The following is a 14,372-nucleotide window of genomic DNA, read 5'->3' on the forward strand; positions in this document are numbered from 1 at the left end:
TAATGATTTCGCAACTCCCGCCTTAATAATTTTAGAGTGACAACTTTGTCTCGGGAGCACCGGTTTAGCCATCTTCTTACCATATTCCCAACATAAACCATTTTTTACCTGAATGCGCAAGTCCAAAAACTGCAACATGTTCTCCTCTGGTTTTTCTACTGTGAAATGCAACTTCGGGGCCGTTGACCTAATAAGCTTTTCAAGATACTCCGATTTTCCTTCTTCAACTGTGCAGACAAAAATATCATCTACATATCTTCTGATGAAGCCCAGGTTAGGTGACAACTCATTTATCCCGTCAAACAATACTCTATCCAAACTGTTGAGATATATTGCAGCTAACAACGGAGCGACCGACGAGCCTATGCATACACCTTCTTTCTGAATGTATTTCCGATTATTATATTCGAGGACTGTTGACTTTAAATAGAGATCTAGCACGGTAAGGAAGCTTTCCACTGTTACGCCCGATCCTGATTGAAACTTTACCAGATTAAACTCTAGCACCTCCTTCACGGCATTCATCAGCCTCTTCTTTGCCAGAGAATAATACAAATCTTTTATATCCATGGAGAATACCGAACTCTTCCTCCCATGGTTGTGTTCTAAGATCTGAATGAGTTCTTCTGTGTTTCTCAGCGATAAGCATTTGTCTAAACTGACCTGACCTAACCCATTCTGCACAAACTTACACAGAACTTTTTGTCACCTTCCGTTTTCGTTTACAACCACTCTGAGAGGCATCTCCACTTCGTGGTCCTTTAGAAAAAATTTTAAACATAGGTACATTTTGGATTGACTCATTATGCTTTTGACAACTTGCTCTTTATCTTCTTCCTTCAACACTGTGCATATGTCCCTTCTCATCTTTGCCAACTTTCCGTTCCAGTCCTTGAACATATAAACTCATGGCATTTGCAGCTTTGTTTTGAAATTCTTTCATCGGGAGGATACCAAACTTCCCCGATTTATCTGTTTGGGGTAATTGTAACGACCGTGAATCTATCTCATTCTTGACTATGTTTACATCCTTAAAATTCCTTTTTTTCTTTCGGGTACATATCTCCCATGATTTTATCCAATCTCTCCACCGTCTGATCCCAAAAAGCCGTCTTTTGACCATGACCTACTATGCGCGCAACGTTTTGAACAGCGGAAAACACATCGAGTCTGGAAGGCCTCACATTGAGACAAAATTTAGGTCCCTTGGATAAAAAACGTTCCGTTCTTTCTGGAATCGAAATGCTACAAGGGTTTACTACATTTAAACGCGATCCCGACACACACTGAGCATTACGCCATGCCAATGGCGAACAATTCTCCTTCCTCTTCATTATCTTAACAGAGTTCAAGACTTGCGTTCGCTTGACATACCAGATCCTGTGGAACTGTGCATTCTTGATGCTGTCCCAGTGCTGGAACTCCTTGCGACGCCTGTAGTCCATTCCCAAGAGGAGGTCCCAAAGTCTGTTGCTCGCCGTGTAGAGTTGTTGTATTCTCCTGGTGGCTCCTTCCCTGTAGATCTTGATAACTTTCTTCTTTGAACTTCAAGATAAACCACTTGTTGATAGATGTCTGAACTGCGCTGGGTCGATGAAGTTCTTCCGCAACGAAAGCCCATAGTACGCTACGTCTGCTTCCAGTTCCGCCAAACGAAGTGCCAACTTGTCAAGTACCATGTATGCTTGTAAAATTAGTATAGAAGACGACGAAGGAAGAGTGGATTCATAAGAAAAAGGGATTAAGCCTGCTTCAGGTACAATTAACGAAAAAATAGTCAGAGTGCAGGCGAGCTGGTGTAAGTTGAACATGATTGTAAGCCTGAGACTCGGGCAGAAAGAGAACACAACAGAAGTTAGTAAAAGAGGAGGCAACGTCTCAAACTCAGCTGCAAAGACTGTGTTCTCTTTCTGTCCCAGTCTCAGGTTTACAATCATGTTCACGTTTACGTACCGCCACGGGCGAAGGGGTACTGCGCTGAACTACTGAATGAAAGGTTACTGGTTCGACGCCAGCCAAGGGACGCGGGCTAAAAGTCTATTTGGAGGAATATTAATATGTGGAGATGTCACGTTGGCACTTGGGCTTTCGCCTCCAAGTCGCCTTGGGGATAACAAGAATACCCCGTGTTCGTTTGTTTTTAGCTAAATGCAGTTTGGCACAGCTTACCATCGTTATTGGTGGCGGATGAAGTTCAGGCAAAACCACAACTTGTGGTCTCGTCCTGCAGTGGCTGCACGAGTGGATCTGTGGTAGATCCAGGCAGTGTCTGACACCAATCCACTGTGCCCCGAGCTTCTTCCTGACCTGGAGCTTGATGAGCTTGCTCATCTTGCGGACCCAAAAACTACGGTGGACGTGATACCCATCTGCCGCGAAGTATTCCCTCTGTGTGGCCTTTTCTCGATTCAGGAAGGAGGGCTACATGAAACAAACATGAAAAATTATCCCATTACCAATATGCAAAGTTGGTAAGGTGTAAATACCCTTCTCAATCAAGTATGTATAATCCTATCTGAAACAAAACAAACATGCAACAGCTAATTCCCTACTAGTATCGTGAACACCTGGGGTACCCGGGAAATTACGGGCCAGCAATTGGCCACTCGCAGAACATGAAGAGCACTCCCAGGGGGTGCTGTGAACCTCTCAAAGGTCGAGCGTAAAGGGTATACAAATTTTCAAAGCTTGCTGAGCTTGGAATTCGCAAAATTTGTAATTTATTAACTCTGCCTAGGTTCGAAACAAAAAGTTTGCTGCTTTCGAACACTGCCTTCAAGGCACCTCTTCTACTACGGCGCCGGAAGCTGCAATAGGAAAACTGCCATATGAATCATTCAGTTTCAATGTTTTGCGACATGGACGTCGTAAAACAGAAAAAGGCTCGATACTGGATTTGATATTTCTTTCCTAGAACTTGCTTGAACGAATACAGTGCATTGAAGTAGTGGAAGGTTTTTCAGACCATCAGATGGTGTTACTTACTTTGTCTTTAATAAATGAAACACGCAACGCAGAAAGACGTAACGAATACTTAGACTTCTCTAAAGCTGTTGACGTTGCTATTATTGACTCGTTAGCCTTCTGTTTTAGCGATTTTCTTAGTGCTTACGAAGTGCCTGGGTACGACGTGAACTTTTTCTGGAACTTCTTCGAAAATGTCGTTCTCGACTGCATCAACAAATTCATACCAAAAAGAGTAAAAATTGCAAGCAAAAAAATCCGTGGATTAATAGGGAAATTATCCAACAGCGCCGTGAGCTCCATAGATTCCGTAAGCGATCGAAAGATGGAAGCCACGTGAAGCAGTTGAACCATGAGCTTAAGGAAAACATCAAAGAGGCGAAACATCGCTTCTTTGATGGGACCTTATCTTCTTTTCTCCAGTCTTCGCCTGAGAGGTTTTGGAGGTTTATATTGCCCTCGAAGTCTAGGGTAAACGAGCTGCATATTGATAACGACATTGTGGACGACCCTAAGGGCATTGCTGATACTCTCAATAACTACTTCACGTCGGTCTTCAGCTTTGACAGCAATCGAGGGTCGGTCCTGGCGGCTGTGCCGGGAAACAGTTCACATAGTAGAAGTGCTTTGCCGAATATAATGATATCTGAGGAGGGTATAGTGAATTATCTAGTGCATGTTGATATTAAGAAGGCAGCTGGGCCTGACAACATTTCTAATGCCTTTCTCAGAAGATACGCGGAATGGAGCGCCAAGTACTTGGTTTTGATATTCAAAAAATCTCTTGAGACGTCCACGGTACCCTCCAAATGGAAAGTCGCAAGGGTTATCCCAATTTTAAAGTCTGGTGACTCAAGATCAGTTTCCAATTATAGGCCTACTTCTCTGCTTAGTACGTGCAGTAAGGTGTTGGAGCATCGGGCGTTTAAACACATATCGACATATCTTGAACAAAATATTTTTTTTACTAGTTTTCAGCGTGGTTTTCGCCAAAAAGTATCTACCATTACCCAACTGACAGAAACTGTGCATGAATTTGCATCTGTGATTAACGTAAGGGGGAAAACTGATGTGATTTGCTTAGATTTTTCGAAAGCCTTCGATCGCGTATCGCAGGAAAAGTTACTGATAAAGCTGTCACCAGTTTTAGATAATCCTGCTATTTTGAAGTGGCTTGAAAGTTACTTATCTCTGAGACAACAGTTTGTTCAAGTTGACACCGCATGCTCCGGTACCACACACATAACCTCTGGCATCCCACAGGGATCGGTCCTGGGGCCTTTGTTGTTTTTAATTTCTGTGAATGATATTGTTTCTGGAATTCCAGTAAAGATCCGACTGTTTGCGCATGATTGCTTTATTTTTATTGAAATTAAAAGTTCTGCGGACTGTGAAGTACTAAACTCCTCGTTAGAAAAACTGTCTAGATGGTCTGATGACTGGAAAATGTCGCTAAATTTGTCAAAGACTGTATGTATGTCAATTACTCGAAAAAAGGAGACTATTACTTTTAATGAATTGGGAACCGTAACCTTCAGAGAGTAAGTTCATATAAATATCTGGGGTTGACAATAACGTCTGATCGTAAATGGAATGTTCACATCAATCAAACCGCTAGTAAAGCAATGCGTAAGCTTGGTTTCTTGCGTAGGTATATGAGGCAGGCCTCCTGTGATACAAAACTACTACTGTATAAAACTCTTGTTCGGCCAGTGCAGGAATATGCTAGCGTCATTTGGGATCCACATACCTCATCTTGTATTTCAGTACTTGAGCGAATTCAAAGATTAGCAGTGCGCTTTGTGTATAACATGTACTCCTCATATATATCTCCATCAAAACTCTGTAATGACGCAGGCCTGGAAACCCTACAGGAAATAATGAGAATAAACCGCCCTAAATTTCTTTGCCTTATTGCCAGTGACGAGCTTGGAATAGAGAAAGATAAATATGTAACTTTTTTTTTGCCCCAGGTCCACCAGATATACATATAGCAAAACAATAAAGCCATATGAATATAAAAACGATACATTAAAGTTCTCCTTCTTTCCTCGTACAATCATCGACTGGAACAGCCTACCACCTGACGTTGTAAATGCTACCACATATTCAGATTTTTGTTTTTTGTTGTCGCAGCAAGTGCATCCTGCTTGAGAGTATTTCAATGTACCACTCCTGTTACGATCTCGCAAGAGATTGACAGAATCAATAAAGAAAGAAAGTGCCATAAAGGAGGCGACTAGATGGCTTCTTCGACAAACTGCCTCCCCTACGTATGTCATTCGGACTTTCCAAATGATATTGCATTTTTGCTATACCATTAGGTCGGCGGGGCAATAGGAGACATCACTCCTCTCCGGTAGCCTGGAAGGAGGCTACCATTTAGAAGCGAACGATACTGACTGTCGCCACATTCCTTTACATCGCAAGCTTGGTATGTATGCGCAATTGCATACAAACAGGAAAGCGGACTGCCCACACAAGCCGTACGCTGTTTATGTGCTCATAATCGAGGGCGAGTTAAGAACAACTTTGGATGGTTGCGAGTTTCTGCGGGGCGACTAGCGCAGGCAGAGCTCAACTCGTGTTAATTTGTTTTCACCGACAGAAACTTGAGGAAATTGAATGACACTCCTATGTGGCTCATGGATGGAACATTTAAGCCTCTGTTGCTGCTCTTTGACAGTTAAAAAAATTCACGGTAATCTTTATGGCCATGTGTTCCCCTTTGTTTACTGCCTCGTGACTCGACGAACCCAGATGGCGTGCGGGGCGCTCTTCGAAGAAGTACTGAACTTCGCTGCAGATCTTGGACTTCCATTAAATCTCAAAACCATGAGTACAGATTTCGAATTGGCAGCAAACTGTATTGGGTCGTTGCTCCCGTTGTCAGATGTGCACAGTTCCTGTTCCACTTGTGCCTATCAGTATGGAGGAGTGCAGCACCTAAAACTGGTAGTGCTTTACAATATTATGTAGATAGCTTCGCCATCAAGGTGACGCAGCTTGCACTCCTTTCGTTCCTGCCCACCAACGAAGTATGAGATGCCGGGAGGCACTCACTTGATCGAATGACGTTTTAGCGAACGCCCACGTTTCATCGAACGACACTTTAGCGAATAGTCGGAGGCCGCGAAGCGGCGTTTTCGGGTGGGCCAAGTGAGTTCATATTTTTGTAATGAGTTGCCGCAGACTGTCGCCGCGAAGCGGCGTAAAGCGCAGCGCGACGGATGGGTTAACGCGCGCCCCCGTTATTCACTAAAAGGACCATTCGCTCAAATGCCGCCGTTCGCTAAAATGTCATTCGCTCTTGTGATATGGACCCTGAGATGCCTATGGGTTCTTGTAACCACACTTCCTACAAGAAGCTTCCTACCTGCTGCGATCGTGAGAGGACAAATACCAGTTTGGAAAATCACGCGGGGGTGTTGGCAGTGCCCTGATTTGGAGTAATCTGTTGCACTGTTCTAGATTTTGTTTTTATCATTCGAAGATATGTTCTGTTATAAATCGAGACACAACGGTTGCCCACGTGTCGAAATTTTGACTTTTTGTCTCTGCATTCCTGTATCAGGCGTACCCCAGTTGGGGTACGCCTGACGTAGAATAATTTCAGCATTGCGATAATTCAGAATTTGAGGCATTTGGAATGCTTCCTGTAAAAGGAGCTCACACTCTTGCACATACTTGCATCCACTTTCTTGTGTGGAACTTAATCCTTATAAATAGGCCCATCGATGTGCCACAAGACATGACACTTCATAACAAGAATATCTATTTAGACTGCAGACACCAAAAACAGACGAGTGGACCCTACCCAGCTTTACTGGATTTCGGATAAAATGCACAACTTACATGCGGGTTGATGAGGACGACATCAGCCATCTGCCGCACGTCTCTCGCCAGCAGGCGGTTCAGCAGTAGTCTGCGGCCCTTGGCTTTCCGGTCCACCCAGCACCTTGGCAGCAACTTGAACACTAAACTGCTGCAAAATACATAAAACTTAACAAAGAAAAGCAAGCATTACACACACAATACGGAACTAAGCAGCTGACAAAGTGCTCAGTTCCCTTACTCGGTTACTCGGCAAGAGTAACCCAAGCTGACTAAACCCATGCTGCTACCAAAAAACGGCTGCAACTGAAGTGTCTAGACATTGTCAGGGAACATGAGCGCATGCATTTTAAGGCAAACACTAAGGCCCAATATAGCTGTTATCAATGAAGATCCAGATCACGCTCCAGCACGCGATTCTCTGAATAGCACAGTGCCTCAGCCAGATGAGGATCTGGGGGGCAGTCTGAAAACTTCAGGTTAGCAGCGGCTGCTCTCAGGGCTTGCTCCACTGGTGTGTTTCCACCATCTACGGACCTCTTTCGCTTTACTGGTTGAACACCAGCAGGCCGAGGCTCATGTCGGGGTGCAGCAGGGGGCTCGGTCACTTTTTCCACATCCGCGGGGGTTGACCTTGGTGGATGCGCACTCTCTGCTCTACGCTGTGCAGCCAAGAAAGCAGCCGAGACCTCAAAGGGAGATATTGGATCCTGGAATTGCTGATTGATTGATTATTAGGTGTTTAATGGCGCAAAACCCACATAGGCCATGCTGCGCCAAAGAGATAATTAAAAGACTCTATAGTAGAAGGAAGGAATTACTATGCAGAGGATCTATAACTGGTGCAGGTAGCCAGTTTTTTTAAGAAGATCTAAAATGTGGCCAAAAGGAACTAAAGGTTCACCTCCCAGTAAGAAGGCTGGATGAAATGGAAGATATCCAGAAAGTGAAGGAAAACTCGTCCGACGTTCCTGATCAAAGAATTTGCAGTGCCATAGAATATGCAGTATAGTTAGCGATTCACCGCAATGCTCACAGACTGGGGTGTTCTCACCACAAAGAAGATGTCGATGGGTGATACGTGAATGTCCAATTCTCAAGCGACACATGAAGACTTCATGGCGACGGTCTCTATGGTGCGAACTCTCCCATAACTCCAAACGTGGTTTGATAACATGTAGCTTATTATTTATTTCTTTGTCCCAGTCTTGCTGCCAGGCATAATAAACTGCTTTTTTAAGAACCGGTTTCAAATCTTCTTGAGGCAGCTGAACAGGTGTTTCCAGAGCATCCTTAACGGAGGCTGCTAGCCTATCCGCCTTTTCATTACCTGAAATTCCCACATGGCTTGGTACCCAGCACAGCTTGATATTGTATCCCATTTGGGAAGCCAGGTTTAACTCTACCTGTACTTGTTGCACGAGCCGATTTTTAGCATCATGGAGGGAACAGAGAGAGAGGATAGCACTCTGGGAGTCCACAAACAAAATAGCTTTCCTGATGTTGTTGCCTAATATATATTCAATAACCATGAGCACACCATAACGTTCTGCAGTAAAAATGCTGGCAACAGAGTGAAGCCGTCGAGCTTTTACAAAGTGTTCTGAATATACAGCCGAACCGACAAAGTGTGGAGTTTTTGCACCATCAGTGAAGAATTGTGCATAGTCCTTATACTTAGCTTGCAAGGTCAGAAACTCTTGCTGAAGAACTAATGGTGCAACAGATCGCTTATTGTATTTCGCTAGCGACCAGTCACAGGTATAGTGCACCGCCTATCAAGGAGCAATGCTTCGAACTCTCGTCATTAAGCTCCGCTCAGGGAGTGCAAGCTGCAGGGATGTAGACATGCATTGAATGCGGAGGCTTAAAGGCCGTACTATACTTGGCTTGTTCTCAAAAAGACGTGCAAAAGGAGATACCTGCAAGCAATGGTAGGATGGGTGTTCAGGGTCAGATTTGACTTTATAACTATAGCATAGGCTGAGGAACTGTCTCCGCTTTTCTAGTGGCATTTGGTGCGTCTCTGCGTACAAACTCGGAACAGGTGATGTTCGGAAGGCCCCCGTGGCAAGTCGAAGCCCAAGGTGATGCACAGGATCCAGCATTTTTAAAGATGACGGTCGTGCCGAGCCATATACAACCGCACCATAATCGAGACGGGAACGAACCAGCGAGTTGTAGAGTCGCAGGAGGCACCTCCTGTCAGAGCCCCAGGACACGTGTGCAAGTACCTTGAGAACATTGGCAGCTTTAAGACACTTTCGCTTCAGTTCCTTTAGATGAGGCTGAAAAGTGAGCTTCTTATCAAAAATAACACCCCAGAACTTGTGTTCATGCCTAACGGTTATGTCAGTGCCATTCATCTGCAAGCTCGGATCTAGCGACAAACCCCGACGTAATCAAAAAGGCACGCACATCGTTTTTTCTGGTGCAAACCGAAAACCATTTTCATCAGCCCACTTACTGATCCTATTTATTGCTATCTGTAATTGGCGCTCACGAATTGACAAGTTGCACGAGGAGAAAGCAATCTGGACATCGTCTACGTACAATGGATAGAAAACTGATGGTGGTATAACTGCAGCGAGGCTGTTGATCTTAATTGCGAACAAGGTAACACTCAAAACACCTCCCTGTGGGACGCCGTTTTCCTGTGTAAAAACATCCGACAGCGTGGATCCCAGGCGGACCTGAAAACAACGGTCTGTCAAGAAGCCCTTTATGCAACGCAGCATGCAACCACGAACACCGCACCTATACAGGTCCTGAAGTATTCCGTACCGCCATGCCGTATCATAAGCTTTCTGTAAATAAAAAAAAAACAGAAAGGCAATGCTGCCGGTTCACAAAAGCCTCACGAACGAAAGTCTCTAACCGGACAAGGTGATCCAAGGTTGAACGACCTCTTCTAAAACCACACTGGTTTTCATCGAAAATTTTCTTTTGTTCTAGAATGTATACTAGCCTTCTGTTAATAAGCCGTTCATAAGTTTTTCCTAGACAACTAGTCAGAGCAATAGGCCGATAACTTGCTGGTAGAGAAGGGTCTTTGCCAGGCTTGAAGATGGGAATGATGTGTGCTTGCTTCCAGCACTGTGGAAAACAAGAAGCTGCCCATAAATGATTAAAGAAAGACAACAAATTCATCAAGGATTCAGCCGAGCAAGTGCCTCAGCACTTCATAATGAATCATCTCAGGGCCAGGTGCTGACTGCTTCCTTACTGCAAGGGCTATTTCAGGTTCATACATTGTGAACGGCCGGTTGTGACAAGTATCACTTCCAGAGAAATCAATTGGCTGTTTTTCTGCCAAAGACCTGAACTTTTTAAATTTAGTAGTGTAATTTGAAGAACTGGAGATCTCTCGAAAATGATCAGCAAGAATGTCAGCCTCATCTTTTAGTGATGGGAATGATGAAGGAAAAAGGGAAATGCTGAAGGAGTAGTAAGTACCTCGAATTTTCCGAACACGATCCCATACCTCCTTTGCAGGAACAAAACTGTTCAGAGAGGATACGTATCTTACCCATGAGGTCCTCTTGGCTTGTTTTCGTGTCCAACGAGCTTTTACTTTGCACTGTTTGAATTTAATCTTGTTCTGAACAGTCGAGTACGGCCGAAACCTTCCCCAAGCCTTATTCTGAGCTTTTATGGTGGTCGTACAGTCCTTGTTCCACCAAGGCTTGCATTTCTTGGGAATATTTCCCGAAGTTCGGGGAACTGACAGAGAAGCAGCATTTATAATTTTTTCAGTAAGGTAAAGAGTCGCTTCCTCAGGAAACATAGCTAAAAAAACAGCGGGATCGACGGCTGCCTCCAGAGAAAATAAAGCCCAGTTGGCTTTATCTAACTTCCACTTGGGAGCACAAGGTCGAAGAGAAGGAAGGGATACTGAACTTTCTAAAATTACAGGAAAATGGTCACTACCAAAAGGATTTTCTAATACCTTCCAAGAAAAACAAGGAAGTAAAGCAGGTGATGATATGGAAAGATCAATGGAAGTAAAAGTATTACGAGGTGCACTAAAAAAAGTTGGTTGTCTCTTGTTTAAAAGGCAAAGGCCAGATGACAGTAAAAAACGTTCTATGACACCACCACGGGAGTCTTGACGAGCACTGCCCCACATGGGGTGGTGTGCATTAAAATCTCCTAAGATTAAAAAAGGTTGCGGGAGTTGGCCCACAAGTCCTTGCAGGTCATGTAAATGCACTGGAAGGTTTGGTGGAAGGTAAAGCGAGACAATTGTAATTAGGCGGTCAAGCAGAACACGAACTGCTACTGCCTCTAAGTGGTTCGCGAGGGGGACAGGAGCACAGGCAATACCACTCTGCACAACCACAGCTACTCCACCAGAAGAGCTGTTGCAAGAAACACGGTCCTTTCTAAAAACCTGATGTCGCCGTAGTACCTGTGTATGCGTTTCATTAAGATGAGTCTCCTGTAAACAGATGGCAACGGGCTGGAGCTCATCGAGAAAAAAGTTGACATCATCAACATTTCGAAAAAGACCGCGGCAGTTCCACAGCATTATACCTATATTTTTAACCATTTAAAACAAAAGAGGTATAACAAAAATTCTACTAAAAAGCTCTATTCCTTAAGGTTTAAAATCTATTTTCACACGCGACGCACTTTGTTTTTTAGGGGGGTTATTCTGCTTCCGATTAGAGTCACCGGAGGCAGAGAGGGTGGACTCTGATCTTGAGAGGAGGGCCTCCTCCTCAGATCTCGACTCACCCTCGTCCATGGGCTCGTCTGCAGCTGCCGGCAGCTGGACCCTGGAGGTCGACTGCCTTGGCACTTCCCCAGGCTTCCTCTGGGGAGCAGAGGTGTGGGGAGGTAGGCCTGACCCCGAGAGGTCGAAGCAGCTGGTTGAGCAGGAGACGTCATCTCCTGTTCTGGAGTGGATGCTGGCAAAGCAGCATTCACCTTGCGGTTCGAAGGCGGTGCCACTGGCGCCACTCCCGGGGGTTTCGAGGGGGACCGTGATGGGTAATGCAGGTCGTCCGGAGACGTCTGCGTTCCCATCGAAACCACTGGCCGCGCTGGTCCCCTCCGCACGGCCTCGGCATAAGAGCCTTTTTTTTTACAAAGGCAAAACGCCTCTTTGCCTCAGTGTAGGTGATGTTTTCATTGACTTTTAATGTAATAACTTCTCAAATTCAAATTCAAATTCTTTATTTGACATTCCTTGTCGAACAAAAAATCCCAGGGCAGGAACAAAAAGCTACAATACAGTAGCTTGACGGGGTTCTCGTCTTTCCACACAGGGCAAGATCGGGAGTATGCCGGGTGGTTGCCACCACAGTTCGCACAATGAGGCTCATTATCACACGCATCTGAGACGTGCTCCTTGCTGGAGCACTTTGCACAGGTGTCCCTTCCCCGACAGTTCCGTGACCCATGGCCGAACCTCTGGCACTTAAAGTACCGTTGAGGTTCGGCACATAAGGTCGGACACGGCACTGAAGGTAACCTGCTTTTACAGTCTGTGGCAGAGTGGTTGAATCGAAAGTCAAAATGATGTGTTTTGTCTTCCGTTCCACACCATCACGGCGGATAGTGATTCGTCGTGCATCTATAACTCCTTGACTAGAGAGGCCCTCAATTATCTCTGGCTCAGGTGAGTCAAGCAAGTCATCCTCAGAAATGACTCCTTGAACACTGCTTAGTTTGCGGTGAGGACTGACGCTTACTTTGTAGTCGGAGACAAGATTGAGTTTAAGAAGGGCATCACTTTGCTGCTTTGTGTTGACATCGACAAGGAGATCATCAGAAGCCATCTTCTTTGCACTGTAATTGGCACCAATAACACCCTCAAGAACTTTGGAGACCAGAAAGGGAGGAAGTTTGCCAAATGGCTTGTTACCTTCCGAGTGCATAACAAGGAACTTCGGGAATTTCTGCAGTACAAAAGATTCTTTCATCGTGTTCAGTGCTTCGGTGTGGCCCCTTTTGGGGGGCGATCAAAAGGTTTAAGTCTGGAACCCATATGAAGGGGAAGGGTTCTCGGAAACTGTGGTGCACCGCCCACCACCGAGCCCAACAAGGGAATAGGTAACGCTCCATAACAAGAATGGCTTGGCTGAAGACGTTACGCTCTTAGTGCTGCCCAGTCTCTATAACCAAGAGTGGTTCTGGACAAGGTGTCTGTCGCCATCCAAGGTCAGCCTTTGCCGCCAAAGGAGTTGAAATGGAAAGAAGAGAAATGAGAAAAGTGAAAAGGAGGAGAAGACAAGGGTGAAAGTAGAGAGGGGATAGTAGAAGTGGCGACTAGACTGAATCATCGTGGCCGGGCCTTACCAGGACTCCCGTCTACGAGAAGCAGGGGCCGAAGTGGTGTATTGCCTCACCCGGGGGGCCCCGAAGGGTCCAAACCTACCCCGGGCTCGGCTCAACCACCAGGATGTTCTTTTCCCCGTACACGGGAAAGCCACTCACAGCCAGGGGTGGGCGGGCGAACCCGCATGGCTCGGGGTCCGTGGAGACGCCACTCTCCAAACACCTGCTTTCACAGGTGCCCCCTGCGGGGATCCTGGAATTGCATTTGCCACTGTCAATCTAAGCTAAGCAGTCTAGATCAGGGCTCAGTAACCCTTTGAAGCAGCTGGCCAAGGAGATGCGAAAAGAATGTGGGGTTGGGCCAGACGGGAAACAGGTGTGTGTGTGTGTGTGTCTGTGGGGGTATGCTGACACACGCTTAAAAGTATCTGTAATTATGAAGAAAAGGCTATTAAGCCTAAATGCTTTAGCACTGCGCTGGTTTCTGAAGCTTAGCATACAGAACATTGGAGCCACTTCTCAATACACATTTTATATTTCAATATTGCTCGCCAAGATGCAAGCATGCAAGTTTAATGTACTGATTAAAAGTCACGCAAAGGTGTAAAGCTCTTTATCCGTTAATGACATTTGCAAAAGCATGTGTGACTATGTGTGCTTCATCCTCGAAAACATATGTTTATACAGCGAGCATCAGTGTACTCCTTAGATTTGAAAAACCCCAACATAGGAAGCGAAAGTGAAAATTAACTGAACGAGTACTCTTACTTATTACCAAAAAAAAAACACTGCGAACAAGTCCTCCAACTCATAATCCACTTAAGGATGAGCAAGCCCACTGGATAAATATCTCGAACTTGCCAGAAGTCTGTCTGATCTTATTTCTGAAAGATACAGATGTTGTTTGAATTCTCCTCCCTCAAATAACGCAATACTCCATGTCTGAAGAGTTTTTGCTACCGGTGTCTTTGCAACAAGACACTTGAGTGATTAGACTCGTCACAATTTGTTTCAACATAACTTTGCTAAACAGTTTAATCAATGGCTCGGCCAGCCAATGACTCAGAGCGAGGCAGGCGACAACATACTGTCCGAGGTTGCAATTATCTTGCGGAGGGCTGTCACATATCTTGCTCTGTTGCTCTTATTGCCACACGGGGGATGCAGCTCTTACCATTTTTAAAGTTTTGCTGAAATGAAGTATACTGCACCACCGGTATAGTTAAGATAAAGCTCTAAAGATTTTTCATCTGCCAGATTTCCAGGTTCGAGTTCGAAGTGAAACATCA

The sequence above is a fragment of the Ixodes scapularis genome, unplaced genomic scaffold, assembly GCF_016920785.2.
Source record: "Ixodes scapularis isolate PalLabHiFi unplaced genomic scaffold, ASM1692078v2 PGA_scaffold4__175_contigs__length_147842914, whole genome shotgun sequence".
Classification (NCBI taxonomy): domain Eukaryota; kingdom Metazoa; phylum Arthropoda; class Arachnida; order Ixodida; family Ixodidae; genus Ixodes; species Ixodes scapularis.